We start from the raw sequence: 22600 nt of genomic DNA, 5'->3' as shown, positions 1-22600 counted from the left end.
CCACTTAACTGTAAGATTCAAGAATTCACGTCATTTTATATAAGGTTTATTTTCCAGTTATTATTATTATCATTATTATTATTATTATTTTGTATATATTATTTTAACACGATTTTTAAGATTTTGGTGATCAAATCGCTTATACATGTTTCATTACAAGCTTCACAGTGTATACATTGAGAAGAATACTGTTGTACTAACTTCCCATATTTCTATTTATTTTACTTATTTATTTTTAACTAGGTAAACCACCTTTGTAATCTTTAATTTGTTTATATTGTAATTGTGTAAGCACATTAGGCACATGTGCCTAATTTTACACTCATGCTCAAAACCCTATTTGGTTCAAATACTTGCTCAAAGTGACAGAGTTGCAGGGAATCAAATCCAGGACTACCTGATGAAACTCATTAGCAGGTTACACATTTGGTCTTATGCGCAAAACAGGTCCCATATTAGAAGCCAGTACATAACCCAAGAAAACTGGATGAGTCAAACTTATCAAAGAACACAACTACCAAAACTTTATTTGCGTGTTTTGACTTCATTACCATACAAACAACTGACAAAACACAAAGGGTTCAAAAGAGTGGAAAACCAGCTTGTGCAACTGCATAATGTAAAATAAATCCAAGATTGGTATATCTACGGAGTAGGGACTGGTGAGGGATTCATGCAGTTACTATTCATCAAATGGTAGAATTCCTGAGGAAAAAACTGCCAGATTGTTTATTTTACTTTGCTTTTTTGTTTACAGAGATAGTCCAACTGGGTTAAAGTCCCACTATCAGCAGATGCCTTAGGAGAAAAGCTCCATCAAAGTACAAGTCATTTTCAAAGGAAATTAGTTGGCAGTAGTTAGTAGACATTATAAGGAGAAACATTAGTTACACAATTTTGAAACAAAGGAGAGGATTATTGATAACAATATAGTACACCGTTTACATTGTGAAAGCATTTCTATACAATAGATTATGCATTTGGTTATACTATTCTGTTAATATTCAAACAATTATTAATATAGCACATTCAGCAGTATTTGAAACTTTGACAATTATCATTATTACAGTGTTTCCAATAAACCAGTTAAATAATTCATAATGCTCTATTGTTCAGTGGGACTGTGTACATGTTGGACTGATATTGTATGATTATTTCTGGGTTCCCACAGAAACATAGACAATTGTGTGTTGTGTGTTTTTAGGTTGTTTTTAAATTATTGTAGCTTATTTAAGAGTTTAATGTTTGGGGTTAGATTGTTCCATAGTCTGGTGACATATAATGAGAATGTCCATCTCCATAAGTGTTTTTTTTTTTACTTATGGCAAGATTTTATTGCTGGAATCTAAGTTCTCCATGTGATGCTGTCAATGTATTAGACTGAAAAAAAGACATCTGAAATAGGAGCGAAGTTATAGCTGAGCGATTTATGTACAAAGGTTCTTATGTACATGTCAATCTCAGAATATCCAAAGTAAAATCACAATTATACTTTTCTTGCTCTGTACTTACAACCTAAGCTCCCACCACTGCTGGCAGCACAATATACATAAACTATAAGTTACCCTCACACAGTTTTCCTAATCTGGTTACTCAGGAAGTCAGTTCTGAAAAACAAAATTCCATAAATGTTAGTCTACTTAAATGACTGATCAAATAACTACAAATGCCTTTATCTTTACCTAAAGCCTGACATGTTGTGGATGGCAAAGACTGGCAGTTAGTGTGGACGGAAAGGGGCAAATTATTGTCTTAAAGTTTTATATGACAAATGCAGACTTCTCAACCTACCATCTCCAAAATGTGGAACACTGCTTCTCATAATATGGAACATTTACTGACAGTATACAAACAACTTCAAATAGGAAGCTCACATGATAGTTAAAAGGTGCTACTTTATACTTACAAAAAGTTATTTTAATGAATGATTTAATGAACAGGATTTAGCACTGTTTTCCGTAAAATCATATCCATACATTTCATATTCCTAGCTTCCACAAATCAGTCATCTCTTTATGTCAGTAGTTCAAGAAGACTTTGGATAACTTCTGGATCACCCCATACCCCTTGGTTATCCTCCCCATAATCTCTGGACTGTGGTATCAAGTCCCTTGCTTATAGCTACTACCACAAAAAAAAAATTCCCTTGACCATATCCACTAATTTCTTAATAATGAGTAAGTTCTAGGGTCCATTCACATACTAATTCTACAACCTCATCCTCAAGGTACCCTAATATATGGTCATCTAACTTTGCTTGCAATAGTTATAAAGTTTAAAATCTTATAGACAGCATTTACTAACCTAACATGGCTTTGTAATTCACAACTCTTGCTCATCACTTAAAAAAAAAAAAAAAAAAAAAAACTACTACTATCCCCCAAATCTTTCTCCCATGAAAAAAAGTCCTCTGTCTTGATAATACAACCATCAAAGTCATGTCTCATAGCAAATTATTACTGATGATAGTGGATAATAATCTTAAATTTGACCTGCATATACAAAATTGCATAATTAAAAGTCATCAAAAATTAGGGATGCTTTACAGACCCAAAAACTTTCTCTCCGAAGGATCTAAAGATACACTTGCCACTACGTATCGCCACCCCACATTTCCTTATGGTGGTCCCATCCTTACTAACGTTTAGGCATCAATAAAATCAAAACATGAACAATGCTATAACACAGTTGATAAATTTGCAGTAAATACCCCTTTCAGAATCCACCACTGTATAGCACTAAAAAGCTTTAACTGGTTAGAGCTATACCATCAACTAACATATACACAGCTTCTTGCCAGCTATGAAATTATCCTGAATCCATATGCTTGTCCAGCACTAAATTGCATTGTACACAACTATGTTCTAAGTCAGTCATAAAGTTCCAACAACTAAAACTCTTGTCTGTCCTAAAACCTATCAAATCTGTTGGGTATTCTCTGCACTCGTACCATGCTGCTCAGGCCTGGAACTCCTTCGGGCTATTGTCATTCTCATTCTGATGAAGTCTGCCTCATGTTGTGGATGCTTTGGGCTGTTGTATTTTTCGTTCTGATGAAGTCTGCTTTGTGTTGTGGAGAAAAAGCTAATCCTGAATTTGTGAGCTTAAATACATTTTTATCTGTGGCATTTCCTATACCAACGTTGCATAGCTTCCTCTCTCTGGAGTTGGCGTCTGCATTTAACAGGTGTAACTTTGTGCTCATGGTATATCTGTCTGTATTTTCTCTCAACACTGTTTTCTCCGTATTTTACATGGCTTAGTCTTTGGAATTATATTAAGGCCTGGAACTCCTTATCTCTATCCATTAGGTCATACCATCCATCCCATCCTTCAAAACCATTCTGAAAGATTTTATAGCCAAAATCTGTTCTTGTAGAACACCAGGATAAGATATATCCCTAAATGTGAGAAAATACCTGTTAATATCTTATTTCTCCTTACTCTCCCTTCTTCACTTACTTCCTTACTTCTATCAAGTTCTCTTCCTTGGCTTTCTTTCTAAATATACCATAAGCCTGTTTTTCTCTCACTTTGCATTGCAGTTTCTATTTGTATTATACTAACATACCTCTAATTTCTCTACAAACTGGTTAACATTTCAAGAACTATTAAATCATTGTTATATAACTTGCATCTATTCTTAACCAGTGTTTTCATATTATTTCTAATTTGCTATAATTTTTTAACTGCATTTTTTGTATTATTTTTAAAGACTGTAAAATTATTCTTTTTAAAATGTTTTGTAATACTTTGGAGTTTTTCTCCCCATGCCTCTGCTGAAAATGGGCTTCTAGCTAGTTGGGTTTTCCCAGTAAACAAATGCCAATAAATAAATAACAGGCATGTAATGATTCAGCCTCTCGTTCCACTTCTTCCACAAGACCATAACTGTTCCATTAAATAAATCCCATGCTTCCTTACTTTTACTGCTTTTTTAAACTTTGTTTTTAGTGTCTCACTGTTATTTTTCTGATGTGTTAAATGTTTTAGTGGTTCCCACTGAAACTAGGGTAGCTAGTAGCTGTAGCATGGTCCAGATACAGGTTTGCTGCATCTGGGTCTGTTTGTAGTGGCTGTTTGCTCTGAATAAGTTTTCCACTTAGATTGGATGGGGCCTTTCTGCAGTCTAGTGAAAGGATTGTGTTGAGTGGAACTTGTCTGGCCTCTGGTGGTTGGTCTAGGGCTTTGAATAAGCAACCTCATTGGTCCTTTTGAACCTTTTTAAAGTTCTTTTTCAAGTTTTTAGCTTCTGGTATTTAAACCCTACATTTGAGCAGCTTTCTGCTTGTTTTTGCATTGCACAGCATCACGCACTGCTGTGCAATTGTGCACCATAGCTAGACAGATTAATTCAACAGTTTTCCCTTAGTTACAGCTGTAGTGCATTAGTGTAGCCTTCATCCTTATTACTTTCCCAGTCAAAGAAATGCTGCTAGTGAACTGTAACTTATTAAACCCCAGCAAAAAAAAAACAGGTAGTAATATTCATCCACTGAGCTCCTCCTTGATTGATCCTGAAAAGCCTCCCCTACTGACAACAGTCTTCGGCTAGCATTATGGACAGTTGGACCACCCTCGTTTCTCCGGACAACCTTGCTTACCTGGGTCTCCTGAGACAGTGTAGCAAGTGCTTCATGTACACCAACAACCCACTACTAATAACACACTCTAGTACAGAGTGTGAGAGATGTATCTTCATGAAGAATCTTGAATTTATGCTCTCCTGCACTCAAAACAGTAACACTGAATAGGTTGTCAACCACTGCACATGCATGTAGTGCCACAAAAAAAGTCAACAAACACAGAGGTTCTCTCAAAAAAACTACTGAGACACCAGAGACCTTCAAAACACAAGACTGCTACAACTAAATCTGTTCCCACACTACCCATGATACATAGCAATACCAGTGTCTCCCCCACAAAGCCAGTAAGGCATAAGTCTCAAAAAACAAATTTTCTAGTCATTGGATACTCAATAGTGAGACACATAGATGTCCCACTCATCAGGTTGGACAAGGAGAAAGTCACAGTCAGCAGCCTGTCCAGTGCCAAGATTTGTCAGATCATGCATGCACTCTGGTCTCTGAGCAACAGGTACCATTATGACTCTGTCATAGTTCATGTTGCAGTGAATGACCTGAGACATACATCACTGGACTATATGAAGAGAGATATGATTGAGTTCTCTGAGTATGTGTCCCAAGCAGGTATGTCCCTAGCCTTAAGCAGCACACTACCTTCACATAGAATGATGCCACAGTATAAACAAAAAATTATTGATTTCAATAACTGGCTTTGTTTTTGGTGTCATTTAAAGGGGATCCAGTTCCTGTCAGCCTGGGAAGCCATGGTTGACAAACCTTGCTGCTTTACCAGAGCCGATTTGCACCTGGCACCTCTAGGCTTTCTGCAAAGTCTCTTGCCTCTCCCATAGTGCCTTTTTTAGATATAAATTCCATTTCCATACTAGGTTATAAACCAGTAGTGGTGTACAAAAAGGCACCTTCTCTCAAAATGTTATTGGAATTAACTAATATTAGTTATAAACCAAACAAGGGAATGTTTAAATGTGGACGATGCAATTATTGCAAGTATATAAAAGCAGGTTTTTTTTTGAGATTAAAAATAAAAAATATTATTGTAACGATAAGTATAATTGTGAAAGCTCTGGTGTTGTTTATCTGGCTTCCTGTAAATTATGTTCTGCCTTTTATTTGGGGAAAACTGAGCATCAGTTAAAACAACGCATATATGAACACATATATGCTATATCTAGGAATACGCCTACAAATGCTTTGGCAAAACATATTAATGAGTTCCCTAACCATAGTTTTTTATTTAATGTAGTAAATAAGGTCCATAAAAATCTTAGAGGTGGACCTTGGCATTTGAGGCTTGAGGAGCAGGAAATGCTGTGGCAATTCAAAACTGAAGCATATGTATATCCAGGTATAAATGAACACTGCTCAATTAAATGCCTTCTAAAATTAAAGGCTTTACAACGATAGGTTAGTAGTGTTAAATGTTAAAAAGTGGCAATATATAATATATATCTAAGTGCCTCTTTAAAATGTGTTTTAGGAAATATTTAGAACGTTGGTTAATAATACATGTTTTCATTTATTTATAAAACATGACGAAATTGCATTTATAATTTAATATATATTTGATTTTTAATGGTTGGTTTTGTAAGTAACAAATAGCACTTAATACACATTTTTTTAAAGTGGTTAGTGCATCAATTGTTTTAAATGTTTAATTGATAATGAGCTGTTGGGTGTGTGAACAAATTGGTTTCCTATATATGTTCCAGTCATTTTTAAAATGTTGTCTGAAGAAGTGCATCCATCTGTTAATGCACGAAAGCGCTAACAGAACGGAATAAATTTCATTTATTTTAGTAGAGACTAGCGTGATTTGTTCACAGTATCACTTTTTTTGTTTTTCCAAGTTTGTGTTTTGTGTTTTGATATATATATATATATATATATATATATATATATATATATATATATACATATATATATATATATATATATATATATATATATGTATATGGATTCCTATTACAAGAACAAAAGTTCACAACTTGGAACTTGTAATAGGAAGCCTCACTCACGCGAAAGTTCACTTTAACAAAAGTGAACTTCCGTGAAAGTGCACTTCACCAAAAGTACCACAGCACACTGGAGGACATCAAAAAACAAGCTATGTCCTCCACTATGGTGTGATACTCACAGACCTTAGGGTTATGGCATGGGTTAGGGTAAGGGGATAGTTAGTAAAGCTAGTACCCTAACCCATGCCCTAACCCTAAGGTTCGTGACTATCGCACCATAGTGGACAACATTGCTATGTCCTTCACTGCCCTGCAGTCATCACAGACCTTAGGGTTAGGGCACGGGCTATCCCCATACCATGAATCATGCCCTAACCCTAAGCTCTGTGAGTACTGCACGGAAGTTAAGTACAATGCCCATTTGTTGTACTGAACTTCATGTAAGTGCACTTTCGATTAAGTGCACTTTGCTGCAGTGTGCATTCCATACACTATTTCGAAGTCGTGAACCTTCGATCTAGTGTATAGAATCCATATATATATATATATATATATATATATATATATATTTATATATCTATACATATATATATATAAATATATATATACATATATACATATATATATATATATATATACATATATACATATATATATATATATATATATATATATACACACACACACACACACACACACACACACACACACACATATATATATATATATATATATATACACACACACACACACACACACACACACACACACACACACATATATATATATATATACATATATATATATATATATATATATATATATTTTTTTTTTTTTAAATGATCGTGCATCTTTCCCTTTCATTTATTCCACAAACTGCATGTTTTTCCTTTCTCAATCAAAATGGGTAAACCTTCTGCCTTTCTCCCCTTTGCAGATTAGTCTAGGTTTATAACTACTTACACATTTCCATAAACAGTATCCTTTTCTTCTTTCCATTTTTCCCTGTTTCCTCACAGAGAATGCTAATCATCTCTGTTTACCTTACTTGCCTTTTCCTAACCCATTTTTTTCACACTGTCTTTTGGTACTTCATTATAATGTCCAAAGCCTGCAAACTACCCAACTCTCATACAGCCCCTACAAACTTGTGTGGTCATCCCAATAGTGATCTGTTACTTCATTCCTTGCCTCCTTACTCAATATTTCTTAACAAATTTAAAAATGTACATCTCAGTCGGCTTCTTCTTAGTCTTCACAAAATTAACCAGTAATGCTCTATGGTCTGAAAACTGCTTCCACTATGGTGGACACAGATAAAACCGCAAGGATTGGAATCCCCGAACTGCATTCCCTGAAAAAAGTGGCCAGAAAAAAAAAACACTTTTTAAGTGATTTTTGCAAGGAGGGCAAGCCCCCCATACTGCTTGAACTTCTGAATACCAACTCAATGGTGAAAACAACTCAAAGAAGGGGAATTCCCCCCAAAAAGGGCATCACTGCCAGCACAACTCATCAACGGTGATTTCCTATGATGGAGCACCAATCCTGGGGGGATTAAATTTAGAGCAAATGAGGCTTGAAAATTCAGTCTTTGTCCTCTGATAAGCAAATGCTGAAAAACTATCAGCCTTTATTTACTCTCTTCCTGTTTTGACATAGTCTATTCTAGATTCTGATGCTCATCTTTAAGATGCCATACCTTCCATTCCCAAATTCTTTAAACCTCTTGTACATGTTCACTGCCTAATTTAATATTCTTTTTTATTTTGCTCTTTCCTCTTCTCTAGCCCTACAATCTAACAGCTCAGTTCTCTATCCATAATTTGCTTCGGATGTTCATAAAGATGGTTTAACCTTTCAAACAATTCCTGTCTCTCACAATCCATTATTATAACATATATTCTAGAGCTGTTCACCCTTTCTACATCTGCTTTTATACTAGTATATGTTGCCATACCTGAAATTTCTGTAAAGTGATCTATTATTCTTTTAAATCCAACTTTGCTGTTGCTGAAAAAAACACAGTATTACAGCCCTTCCCAAAATGCCTTTACCTCTGTTATTGTCCTTACTAAGAAAGATTAATATTCTATGACAATTATACATCAGTCTTTTCTTTTGTATGTTTAATCATATAGAGAAAAGAAAACACTTGTTATAATGAGGTTCTTACATATAAAACCTCGATATTATTGGCGAGCCTCATCCTCCTACACAGGTGGCAACCCCCACAGAAATACATTAGAAACCATCTGACAGCTTTGAAGGCTGTAACACACTTTGCACTGCCATACTCACAAAAAAAAAAAAAAAAACAAAGGGGTGGAAACGTTTAACAGCTTTCAAAGCTGTTGGCTTATTAAATATGCACCTTGCTTCTTGCTATTTGTCTGCCAGTACAAAGCATGTTACAGCTTTTACATCTTTAAAGCTGGTGGACACTTTGTCAGCCTACATGTTTTTAAAGCTGATAATACATCAGGGCAACTAAAACTCTCCATGTATGACAAAGACTTTTGACTGTGTTTCCAATCATAATTTAATTTTGTTATGTGTATGAGAAAAATGGATTCTAAGAAATTCACCTATCAAACATTGCTTTTGACTTTTGAGGTGAATTTCTTGAAATTCATTTCCTGAACACAAAACATACTGATTATGATCAACACAATTATAATCTCTCTATCGGGGAAGGAACGTAGCATGTTGTAAACGGAATGCTGCATAAGAATGCTTTCCGAACAGCTTTCCATCTCATTTAACTCAGGATAAGGCTTGCATTGGATTAGCTTGTCCTAACATTAGCAGAAGGCAGATGTCTTAAGTGATCCCTGAGGCTGGCCAGCTAGAGTTAGTAGATAGTGTTACTGAGTATGAGACATAGGCATGTAGCTACAGTGTGCTGCACCAAAAATGGACACATTTTTTATTTATTACATGTCCACAGGGCAAGGACAGAAGCTGCTATGTATGAAAGTCAATTATTTTTCAGCATTTTGCTGTATGAAGTTTGAAATTATGAGGAATGTAACCCTACCCTGCTGCAGTTCAACACCTGTAAAGAAAACCTCTATGCAATGCAAAGAATGCACAGGTTACTGAAATGCTGTGCTCTTCTTAAATAAATAAATAAACTATAGATAAATTACCAGCTTATCTGAAATTAGGACTAAATCATGATTTGACAAAGGCTGGGAAATATATAATATACTGATAAATGTGTATATGTGAATTTATTTATAATCAAGACCTCTAAAATAGAAAGAGACAGCAACCACATCTCTTATCAAAGTCATTTAATGATTTCTAGAATGTTGTACTACAAATGCAGAGATGGCATTGTACCTTTGTAACAAGGTCTAACTCCTAGCTAGCTCAGCAATACAGTGACAAGGTATATATGCAAACCAGTAACATTGATTTGGGGAAAAACATGAAGCAATGAATGGTCAGAGATGGGGGGGGGGTATTATGCCACATGTTGTCCCTCTTTCAGAGATGATGTGGATTCTCCAAATGAATGGTATCTACTTATGGATGAGCCAGTACTGAGAGTGGTATCATGTACAAACAAGTGTATGTAGGCATCTGCGTACTTTAGTGGCATCATTTAATGCCACAGCTAATAGGAAAAGGGATAGCACCTAGAGTTTGAATGGTATCTACTTATGGATGAGCCAGTACTGAGAGTGGTATCATGTACAAACAAGTGTATGTAGGCATCTGCGTACTTTAGTGGCATCATTTAATGCCACAGCTAATAGGAAAAGGGATAGCACCTAGAGTTTGAATGAAACCGCCACCCCACCCCCCACCCCCACCAGAATGAATCCAAGAGCGATGTGATGCTGCCAAGACACAAACAGGAACTTGGAATGTATATAATTTTTTTTGGGGGGGTGCAAGGGGATAGGCAGTGTTTAACGTATGCCATATGAAAAGTGTGCCTTGCTTCTGATGATTTCCCAGGGCAGACTTCATCTTGGTGTAGTTGGTGTTCAGTTAGCCACTGTAATTAGCAATCTGGAAAAAATTAGCTGAAAAGGTCCAGAGAATGGGTGAAGTAAGCACTAGCTAACTCTTACAGAAAATGCCCCCTCTCCTCAAAAAAAAGTCTTCCTTAATTCTTAGACATGCATCATCTTGTATTGTAAAGATTAAAAAGTAAGCACACAAACTGGAGAAAACCATACACTGAAAAAAAATGATGGCTAGGCTGCTTTTATGCCAGATTGTGTTATGCTATGCCTTTTAATGTTCATGCAACTTTCAAATTTCTCAGTGACAGAGAGAAGAAAGCCAAATGGCATTTAACATTAAATTGTGCATAGTTTACTAAATGTTTTATTAATGAAATCACATGATTGCTTATTTCAAATGGTGAAAAAATACAGATAAAAGGTACACAGTGGGCAACAGAAGAAGTTGAAACAACTGAATAGCCCAGAAATTGTGTTATTTCTGTCAGTAGGACACCCCTGGAGTAAGCACACAATGAATGAAATAAGTAACGAGGGCTTTGGAGAAGTGAAATGTATGACAAGTAGGAAACAGCAGACACTTCTTGTGTAAAGTGCAGTATCATATTGTGAAAGCTTGCCCCTTCAGCTAATTACTCTGCATATATGACAAGTAGGAAACAGCAGACACTTCTTGTGTAAAGTGCAGTATCATATTGTGAAAGCTTACCCCTTCAGCTAATTACTCTGCATACAGCCTTCATCTCATATTTTCATGCCCAGGATTTGTAAATTCTACTGCCCAGAGTATTAATCCTGTTTTATTTTCCCAGCTTACCTTTAAAATCATCAGGTGGTACAAGCATCTACCACTTTTTTGCTCTCTTGGCCCCTGCTGCTGCTGATCACCACCCCTCTCCAGACCATTTTGCCCAATTGTATCCCACCAATGGGGCAGTGGGGCCTTTATGTACATACCCATCAAAGGTAGTTTGATATTTTTTTTTTACTTTTTTGACCTACCCCTCTTGTGAATGTCCCCATGACAACCCATACATAGGATGTGAGGTGGGCTTCTGTGTTGTACCACCCTTCACTTCCACAAGGGGCTATCATCATCAGGACTGCCACACCCTCCTACAGGAAAAATGGCATGGTTGTCTCTCCAGTCTCCTGCAGAGAAATAAACCAGCATGCATGTGTTCCTGAGTGTGCACCGCACCCCTCCCCAATTAAAGGCACACTCATCCTCCCTGCCTGTGCTATCAAGCGCCTGAGCCACTAGTGAAATTCCAGTTCCATGGCCAAAGTTGGGGCTTAATCATGGTGTGCCACCAACACCGGTGTTCTAAACACAATTTGTAAAATGATAAGGCAAATGAAAAGAGCAACAGAAAGCACAGTTACACAGAGGACTGTGTTTCAGGAGTGCATTTTTCACTACTACCTGACAGTGCTCACAGTGTTTACACAAAAGTGAGCAGTAGTGAACAGTGTTTACACAAAAGTGAGCAGTAGTGAACAATGTTTACACAAAAGTGAGCAGTAGTGATAGTATGCCCCCCCATGGGACACTGAGTGGCAAAAATAGCAAATTGGGGTAGGATTCTATAGGATAGTAGGGCAGTATGAGGGAAGAAGGAGAACAGTCTTCAAAATTGATGAAAGCGGAAAATGAAGAAAAGTCAGGGAAAATGGAGGCAAACATTTAAAATGAACATCATGGCCCCATTTGTTTACAGCTGTGTGGTTTGAACCAAATTAATAGCAAAACTGTTCGGGTCTCTGCAAACATCACAGGAGAAAAACTTCTATTGGGACTGTATATAGGTCATGGTTTATTATTGTCATTTTTTTATTAAGGTAAGCCTTTACTGACATTTGAATTATTGCTCAATAAAAACGCAATTTACATTGTAGATTTTTTTTTTGTGTCTTGTTTTACAACTGCTTGGAACTGTTGGCATGTGATTCATTTACTTTTGTCTGCCACTTTGATGAGTACAAAAGTGATTTAGACCTACAGTTTACTTTGTAGATTGCATCATGACTAATCAATGCACAACATTTGAAAATATATTTTGAAGAATGTTATTTCAGCTTTTAGCTTTAGGCACTGTATCAGTTACACATTGAGTGTTTTGGTTTTCACTTTAGTTTACTGATTTACAGCTACTTAGATTTGGTGGTTTATTCTACAGATTTTGGCTTCTTGAAATTTATTGTGCAGTGCTTTAGATTTGCAGATTGCATATTTATTTTCTGATTTATAGGTACAACATTTGGAAACTTTAAAGGACATAATATGTATTATTTAAACCTACAATTATTAACTTTTAATTCATTCTTTTTTATGAACTTGGCCTGTTATTTTAGCTTTATTCTTTAACTTTAAAATACTTATTTAAGATAAGAAATGATCTTAATATCTCTATAAGGGATATATTTGTATAGCTAATTCTCTGAACATTGTATATTGTTACATTGTCAAGTTCTGAATAAGGAATCTTCACTTTGTTAAAATATGTGCAAAGTCCTACTATTTAGAAAGTCAAAAATATTTTCTAAACAGTTTTAACAGTAAATAAAACATATGCATTCATTATAAACTAAAAATGCATTAAAGTGTCATTCAATTAACATATAATACTATTTAGTAATTTGCATAATATCTGCTTCAGAAATATTTCATGGAACTTGTGAACATTTCTCATATAATGTGTGCTTCAGTATTGTTTCAAGTGTTGGCACTATGCATTTATATATAATGCAAACTAGTACATGGAACAGGAAGTGTTTTGTACATGTGAAAACTCATATTTCTTATTTCATGTTGTTTATTCATAATGTAAACTTGTATTTTGAATGACATATAGATTATGTATTTTCATTAATTACTATAGATATGGATTATTTGTGGTTTCCAAATAATTTTATATGAGCTGTTTTATGTATCACTTGCCCTTCTTTCTGATAGAAAATAGAAATTGGCATGTCCCGAGACAAATCTCAGATGATAAGATAATAAAAACAGCTTGCTGATTTTACATTTGCTTAGAAAATAAAGTATATTGTACTTAGGATGTTGGTCTTTCCATGTCTATACCAGTTAAGGCATTTGCTGATAGAGTTTATAGTATTTTGGGAGGGAAGGTGCAGAAAACATATGATAAAGTGAATTGTTTCAAGTGGAGAGGAGAGGGACTGAGAATAAAGGCTGAAAATATGTCATAATATGATTTGTTTCAAGTGGAGAGGAGTGGGACTGTGAATGAAGATGACTAGGATATATGTAGGCATGAGAGTAGAACAGAATCTTTGCTGGTATTGCTTTGTTTTTTTCTATAACTCCCCCTACCTAGTTTTATATTCTATCCAAATCTAGTTTTTAAGAGCTTGTTATCCATAAGGAATAGTAACCCTTGTTGGATGTGTGGCACAGACAAATAACATCTTGACAATGAGCCAGACAACCCAGATTCAGCTAGCAGCCTGGATGATAGAAGAGCTAGTTAAGGAGGGGAGGAATGCAAATGGGGAACTTTCTTACCTCTCCCAAGGGAAGGGCTGGGGGCTTGTGTCGAGAGATCAGCACTCCACTGTAAGACTATATTTTACCTCAGATTTTCGTTTCCATATTCTGCAAAAACCTGCAAATAAAGATGACTAAATTTAGTATTTGTTTGCAATTATCTTGATTTTTAACAACATTTTTAGGCACAACAAACTAATTGTCTTCAATTTTACTGTCAGAAGTATGTCATTTTCATTATCATAAAAATCACAGGAAGTTCCACTCTACTGAGTCATGTGACCATCATACCTGGCCAGTTCTCACCCTAGACTGTACCGCTCTTTTTAAAGGGAGCTATACCAGTCATGCTGGGGGTGACTTTATGATTATCCATCCAAGTATCCAGGCTCCATTTGAAGGAAGATAGTCTATTCCAGAGGTGTGGGAAGGCTCCAGGTAATTAATCTTTCTCTCCACCATATTTTATTGATCTGCTGAAACAGGTTTAGATCTCTTTTGTTTTTGCATTTGTGGAGACGCTTGATTTTTTTAAGATACAAGCTATCCTTGACTACTGGGTCCCCGATTGCCTAGAATGCAAGATATAGGTCTACTTTGAGGAGTCTATTAAGATGCAGACAAGCAGGACAGTGCTTCTAGTCTTTTCTGCTAACGTCAGCCTATAATCTTCATTTCATTAGGATCCTCTACAGTCTTTTCAACTGTTTGATATGTCTAGTGAGGCTCATCCCGAAGAGGGAATTATATTATATAATTGGTCTGATCAGTGCTGAATACAAGGGGACAATAACCTCTTTTGATATGGATTATATTCCCATGGTGAACAGCCACACCATGTAGGTAGATGGTCTGGCAACTGTTGCTACATGGTGGTCAAAGGAGAGGGATTCCTGGTCTCTAACTTTTCATTTGAAGTAAGTTATTCTCAGTGCTATATGCCGAGGGTTGGTTTGTCTGTCAAATATGACAAATGGTTTAGCATTTAATTTACGCCCATTTGTAATAAGTAAGACACTTATAAGAGTAAGTTCATACTGGGGGACTCTATGTCAGAGGGGGATTTGACAATGACTTCTGGTTTGCAGTCATCTGTTAGTTTGTATGTTAGAGATGTAAATACTATACAAAAGTGGTTATTGTACTGAGCCCTGCAGGACACCACTGGTCACCTTCATGCTGTCTAATACTGCCCCTACTCTACTTGCATCATGTGGGATCTGTCTTTTACCCAACTTGCTATCCATCTTACCACATAGGGATCTATTTGTAGCACATTTAGTTTATTAATTGTGCTAACGTGGGAGATGGTATCAAAAGACTTGACCAAATCAAGGTAGGCTGCCAACACTAATACACTCTTTGCCTTTATTCTGCCATCCAGTGTCATTTTTAACAGATTTTTTTTTTTTGTACAGAGAAACCATAAACTGTTCCCTGGAAATGCATTTACTACATTTCTTAGTGACACTTTTCTTTATTATGCTCCTGAATCCAATACAAGCAGTGCAATTTTTCCTTGGACACCTCTTATACAAACAACTCTCACATTGTTGACTACAGTCATAATTAGGTTGACTCAACTATCATATCTATATGTGGCTTAATGGCTCAAGTTTCCACCTGACAACTCCAGCATCTGGAGTTCAGTTCTGACCATTGCTTACTTGTTGCGCACAGTATGAATGTTCTCTGGATATCATCCAGTTTCTCAGGGTACTGTAGTTCCTACCTACCTCTCAAAAACATATTGTTAATTGGCTACTATGTACATATATATATATATATATATATATATATATATATATATATATATATATAGAAAGAGAGAGAGAGAGATCTATGTCAGAAGACTGACTTTTCAGAGAGTCAAACTTCATCTTTTAGTGGTTGAGTCCATATGATCAACTTCCTGAAAAGGTGAATGAGACAAAACAACAAAAGTCTACATTTTGCAGAGGGGCAAGCCCCCCAGCACCCCCACACCCCCTGCATAAAACTATATATTAATTCCAAGTTCACAGTACAGTGGTGAAATGGGTAGATTCTGCAATCCCCACTGTAGCGTGATATCCATATAAAAGCCTTGGCATTTTTTGGAAAGTCGATCATATGGTCTTGACCATATGAAGTTTGACTTTCTGAAAAGTCAATCTTCTAAAGGGGATCTATATGTGTATATGTATGTGTATATATATATATATATATATATATATATATATATATATATATAAAGACAGACATACACACACACACACACACACACACACACACACACACACATCTATAGACTGAATTTACACTTACCCAAATTTCAGTTTACTAAGATGACAACACCGAAGTTTCACAAAATTACAGAAATTTTTTACAGGAAACGGAGACACTTGGCCAACATGGGGAACTTTGCCCTTTTCCCCACTGTAGTGAGATCCTGGAGTTGGTATACTTAGTTAGGGGGAGTGTGGGAACAGCCCCCACATTGGGGGGTTTGACATACTACAGTGTGTTTTTTGGTTCAATGCTGGCCAAGTGTTTCTATTCCCTGTAAAAAAAATTCGGCAATGTGCAATTTCAGTTTTGTGAAAGTTTGTTTGTTTATAATATTAGTGGCAAACTCAGAATCTCTTCATAACTGTTTAAAGACCATATTTATCCTTTTCAGTAACATGTTTATTACAGAAGTGCAGTCTTTCCTCTGAGACATATTATTTTCTATTCAAATATGACAAAGTTTAACAATGATACATTTTCAAAGCTGATAAATATTATTTATTTCTCTGGACGAATTAATGCTCTTGCATTTTCAAGCTTGAAATGATAAGGATATAAAGCATCAGTGAATGACTGTACCTGTCTGCCAGAATATCATAAATACCAATATATGACATGCCTCCTAGTAACAGACAGTTTACTCCTTTTTAGGTTCTATACAACCTGAGCAAAGGTCTTAGACCTAACACTAGGATTTTCCCTTATTCTACCTTGTGAGTAGTTGTATATGTACTATTTCTGGTCTCTCTCTCTCTCTCTCTTTAACTACATTACTTTAAGGTCAGCAGGACTAAGAGAATATATGTGTGTGAATGAGAGGGAGGATAGAGGAATGGTGAGGATGCAGGAAGTAGAGGTGGCGAAGGTGGATGAGTTTAAGTACTTGGGATCAACAGTTCAGAGTAATGGTGAGTGTGGAAGAGAGGTGAAGAAGAGAGTACAGGCAGGATGGAGTGGGTGGAGAAGAGTGTCAGGAGTGATTTGTGACAGACGAGTGCCAGTAAGAGTGAAAGGGAAGGTCTACAAGAGGGTAGTGAGACCAGCTATGTTATATGGGTTTGAGACAGTGGCATTGACAAAAAGGCAGGAGTCAGAGCTTGACATGGCAGAGTTGAAGAAGTTAAGATTTGCACTAGGTGTGACGAGGATGGACAGGATTACGAATAAGTATATTAGTGGGTCAGCCCAGGTTGGAAGGTTTGGAGACAAAGCCAGAGAGGCAAGATTACGTTGGTTTGGACATGTGCTAAGGAGGGATGCAGAGTATATTGGGAAAAAGATGCTAAGGATGAAGCTGCCAGGTAACAGGAAAAGAGGGAGGCCTAAGATAAGGTTTATGGATGTGGTGAGAGAGGACATGCAGGTGGTTGGTGTGACAGAGCAAGATGCAGAGGACAGGAAGAAATGGAAACAGTTGATCTGCTGTGGCGACCCCTAACGGGAGCAGCCAAAAGAAGAAGAAGACTTTTCTCTGGTAAATGAGTAGAGCTAATATGTCCATTCCATCAGGATGTGTTCCTGAAACACAGTCTCTTTCAGTTTCTTAGTCTGGTAAGTCATCTTTGTCCCATGACAGTGCCAGACAGATGCCAGACCAAAGTCAAGGACTCTCAGACATACTGGCATCAGAGGATGATACTAATCTGTATTAGTATTTTGTCTGATGGTTTTTCTCCTAAATCTCCTATCTTCAAAAACAGAAGCTCATACTTTGAATCAGAAATGCATTCTGCAGTGCCCCCCCCCCCCCAAATTAGTAGAGTAATATGTTTTCTTGGTTACAGTGTCATAAATTCAGTTAGCAATATAGACATTTCTTAGCCCAGCTCACTGATGTCAAATGATAAAGCCTTGATTATACTGCAACAGTATGTCAATGATGCTACCCTCATCTGCTCTGCCCCTCACCCCAGAACTCCAACTAAAAATGCAATCTTCTTTTTTCAGGACATTGAAACTTACCTCTCTCAACACCAACTCATTTTAAATCACAACAAAAACAAGATGATAGTTTTCAGTAACAAAAAACCCAGAATTCCCAGCTCTCTCTATCAATCATCTCTGCAAATGGAACCAAAATAGTCCCCACTAACCACACTAAACTTTTAGGTGTTATCATAGATGATAACCTCAAATTCAATATTCATATTGCCCAAACTATCAAAAAAGTCCACATCAAACTAGGTACCCTATACAGGGCCAAACCATTCCTAACTCTGCTCACACATTGCTTCTATCCACCCTTCTCTACAGCTCCCTCATATTCACTAACCTTCGAAAATCTGGCCTCAGCAACATAGAATCATGTTACAGTAAGATTGCTAAATTTGCCAATAATCACCCACATAGATCCCACCACTGCTCAGCTGTTTCATAGGTTCATAGGTGTGTACTAGGCTAGTGGCCCTGGAGCCTTTACAAGCCTAGCCCATAGGATTACCCTGGCATCGTGCCACCCAACCTTAGTTCTAGTGCCTCTGTCGAGTAGAGCCACTGGAGTGATCCCTGGGGTGAATTTTCTATTTCCCATCCACTCATCAAGATTTCTCTTGAAGAGAGCCAGTGAGGTGCTCTGCTTGACATGTATGGGAAGTCTATTCCATAGCATGAGCAGTCTCTGGGTTATGAACCTGTCCCTCCAGCATGTTCTGTTGATTGTGGTAATGAGGTTGAGGTCTCTGGAGTGTGTGGTGTGGAGGGATTGGGATTTCTTTAGCTGTAGCATTTCTAACAGAGCTGGGTCAGACATGGCTTTGTAAGTCAAGCAGAGATTGCCTCTAAGTAGGCTATATGAAATAGAGAATAGTTGGGAGTCTTTTGAGTCTGTCCATATAGGACAAGTTTTTAAGGCCTAGGATCCTCTTTGTGAGGTACTTTTGCAGCCTCTCCAGTTGTTGCAGGTGTCTAGTGAGGTACATGCCAAACGAGGCATTGTACTCGATGACTGGCCTAATGTGGGAAGAGTAGAGAGAGACAATGACCTCTTTTTTCATGGATGTAATACTCTTAGTAATGAGATGTTCCACATAGAAGGACTTTATGACCACAGTGGCAACGTGGTGGTCAAAAGAGAAGTTGCTGTCAACCTGTGTTCCCAGATCTCTTATAACACCTTCTGTGTTCAGTGCACTACCATCAATGTGGTAATTCAAGGGAACTGGGTTTTTCCCAAGGGGGATGACGACACATTTTTTGGCATTGAGCTTAAGGCCATGGTTCTAACACCAGTTGTTAGTCTCATTGAGGCCTTTCTGTAGGATGTCAGCATCACTTGGGGAGTTAATAATAGCTCCCAATTTGCAATCATCTGTGAACTGTCAGCCAGAGTCCCTTTGTGTTGGCCTGGACTTCAGAGAAGTAGATACCAAACAGGAGAGGACCCAGGACTGAACCCTGTGGGGCTCCACTCTTGACTGGTCAGCAGTCTGACTTGGAGTCAGCTACTTTCACACTGTGGGTTCTCTCTGTGAGCCAGTTTGCAACCCACCTAGTGATTTAGGGGTTGATGCCTAGCTTAGTGAGTTTTTCTATAATTCCTGAGTGGAGAATGGTATCAAAGGCCTTGGCCAGATCAAGGTAGGCTGTATGAACCACCTTGCCTTCATCCACAGCTCTGGTCACTGACTCAAAGAAGTTGACCAAGTTGAGCAGGCATGATCTACCCTTTACAAAACCAAACTGTGTAGGATCCAGAGTTTGGAGATTCCCTATATCCTTGTTAGGTTCATGATGATGCGTTTCATAGCTTTGCATATCAGACTAGTCAGGCTAATGGGGCAATAATTCCTGGGGTCTGTAGTCGCCCCTCCTTTGTGGAGAGAGATGACTGTAGCAATGCACCATTCGGTAGGGACAAAGCCTGAGGTGAGGCTATGATTGAACAGGGCACACAGGTGAGGTGCCTGTTCACTCTGTAGTTCATGTAGAACACAGCCAGGGATATTGTAAGGTCCCATAGAAGCTGTATACTTGGCCTTAGACAGCGCTGTTTTAACCTGTGCAGCAGTAATACTGGGTGCCTGGCAATCTACTAGTATTCTGATTGGTCCTTTGGGGGGTAGTGTTAGCACTGAATCTGTTGGCCAGAATATTGGCAATATCTGTTGTCTCAGTATAGAAGGTACCATTGTGCAGTAACTCAGTGCAAATCTGGGTATTGCCATGGAGATTCTTTACATAACTATAGAGGGCCTTGTGGTTGTCTTTACTATCTGCTGCAATTCTGTGTGCATAGCTAGCTTTAGATGATTTGATGAGGGATCTCAACCTTTTGTTGAGGCTGATAAGGGAGTTTTTTTCCATTCTTGGGATTTTGCCTTATTCCACATCAGTTTCCTCCTTCTGTTGTTGAGTTTGTTTATGGCAGGGGACCACCAGATTGGCTTCCTTTATTTTGAGGAGAGCATCTTGGTTCTATTGGGAATGGTGAGATCCATGCATTTGTGTAAGTGTTCATACAGTGCATTGATGTATGATTCAGTGGTCATGCAACTATTCTCCATTTGCATGGGTGCTGTGAAGTTAGCTACCTCTGTTTTTAGGGCCCAAAGTTAGCTTTGGAGAAGTTTTTCATGGTGGTTACCTTTGCAGGGTGGGGTGGGGTGGGGTGGGGTGGGGGTATGTGGATTTCCAAGGTCATTATTTTGTGGTCGGATCTAACCAGGGAGGAGTTGACTATTGGTGTAGAGCAACGGTCACCCATGTTAGTAATGACCAGGTCAAGGATGTTGCTACCTCTAGTGGGGGTAAGAATGAGCTGGTCCAGAGCATTGGAATTAATGAATTCCAGAAAGCATTGGGCAAGTGCATTGGTACATGAGTAGTTTTCCCATTTAATGGAGGGGTATTTGAAGTCACCCAGTATGAGAGTGCTAGGTTGGACCATAATATTCTCCAGGGTGCTTAAGAATGTGGAGTGTGAATCTTGGGACATGGGTGGTGACCTATAGCAGGCTAAGACCTGAATCACTGTCTTGCCCAATGTTAGCTGCACCTGACGTATCTCAGATGCGTTATGTTGGGCTACCAGAGCTCCCCAACCTTTTATCTTTCAATCAACTAACCTTAACCCACAAAATAATCTACCATCCCAGCAACTGCCCTGCCATCTCCTATTTAGTTCAACCTAGTACTAATCTTACATCCCTCAGATCTTCCAAAAAAACTACACTAAAGGTATCCAACTCCCACCACTATCATGGCAACTCCCTCTATTCACACAGAATAGCCAAACTCTGGAACACCCTTCCAGAGACCATAGCAAAAAATCCAGTTTATGACCAGTTCAAATCACTCCTAAAGGTACACCTTACCAGTCATTGGCTGTGCTCCTGCACTCCCCAGGTTAATTATTTCTCCACTTTTATTTACTTTTCTCATCAGATCTTCTAACGTCCTTATCTTAAATTTTAGTTTAAAAACTTACTATTGTTTGCTTTTTATTTTCTCATTTTGTACTGTGATTGTACTGTTCTTCTGATTGTATTATATTTACTGCTACTTGGTTGTGGTGTACTACTCTGGAGCTTTTCTCCCTGGGTCTCCACTGAAAATGGGCCTCTGGCTCAGTCAGACATACCCGGTTAACAAATGTAATAAATAAATAATAGATAAATAAATAAATAAACTGGCCTGAGTTTGATCAGTGGCTCAGGCATTGAAAGAGCCAGGTAGGGGAAGTAGGAGAAATTGGAAATTGCTTGCTTGTCTACCTTGAGCTGAGGGACTGCTGGTCCAGAGGTCGTTTCATCAATGGAAGAGGGACTGAGAATACATACTTGCATGCAATCGCTTAGTAGGCCAAGGGGCGGGGTTAGGGCTTAATAGATAACCCCTAATGTCTGCCTGAATAATAGCTTCTAAGAGCAATACTTGTCTTTCAGTGAACAAATGGGAAAATTGATTGTAGTGGACTACTGGTTGGCAGGCAGCATGGGGATAAAAAAAATTCAAAATATATATAGAAATTTCTTATATTGTGCCTGTTATAATTTTCATCATATGACCTTTGTTGTATAATAACGGAAAGCATCTCACAAATCAGATTTTCCATAAACCATATGCAACAGCCCTAAACACAATATACATCTTCTGCTGAGAAAAAGTCTTATAAAAGCCATAAATAATATTATCTACTGTTATTTATTTCTGACATAAACTTTTAGGTATTTTCATTGTTTCCTTAACAATGTACATGTTTCATAATCTTTTTTCCCTAGGCCTAATACTTCATCTTACCTTTTAGAGGAAGCTTATTATGGATTAAACACCATT

The sequence above is a fragment of the Protopterus annectens genome, chromosome 4.part0 (genome assembly GCF_019279795.1).
Source record: "Protopterus annectens isolate FY-2018-M chromosome 4.part0, PAN1.0, whole genome shotgun sequence".
Classification (NCBI taxonomy): Eukaryota; Metazoa; Chordata; order Ceratodontiformes; family Protopteridae; genus Protopterus; species Protopterus annectens.
Note: the sequence above shows the minus strand (reverse complement) of the source record.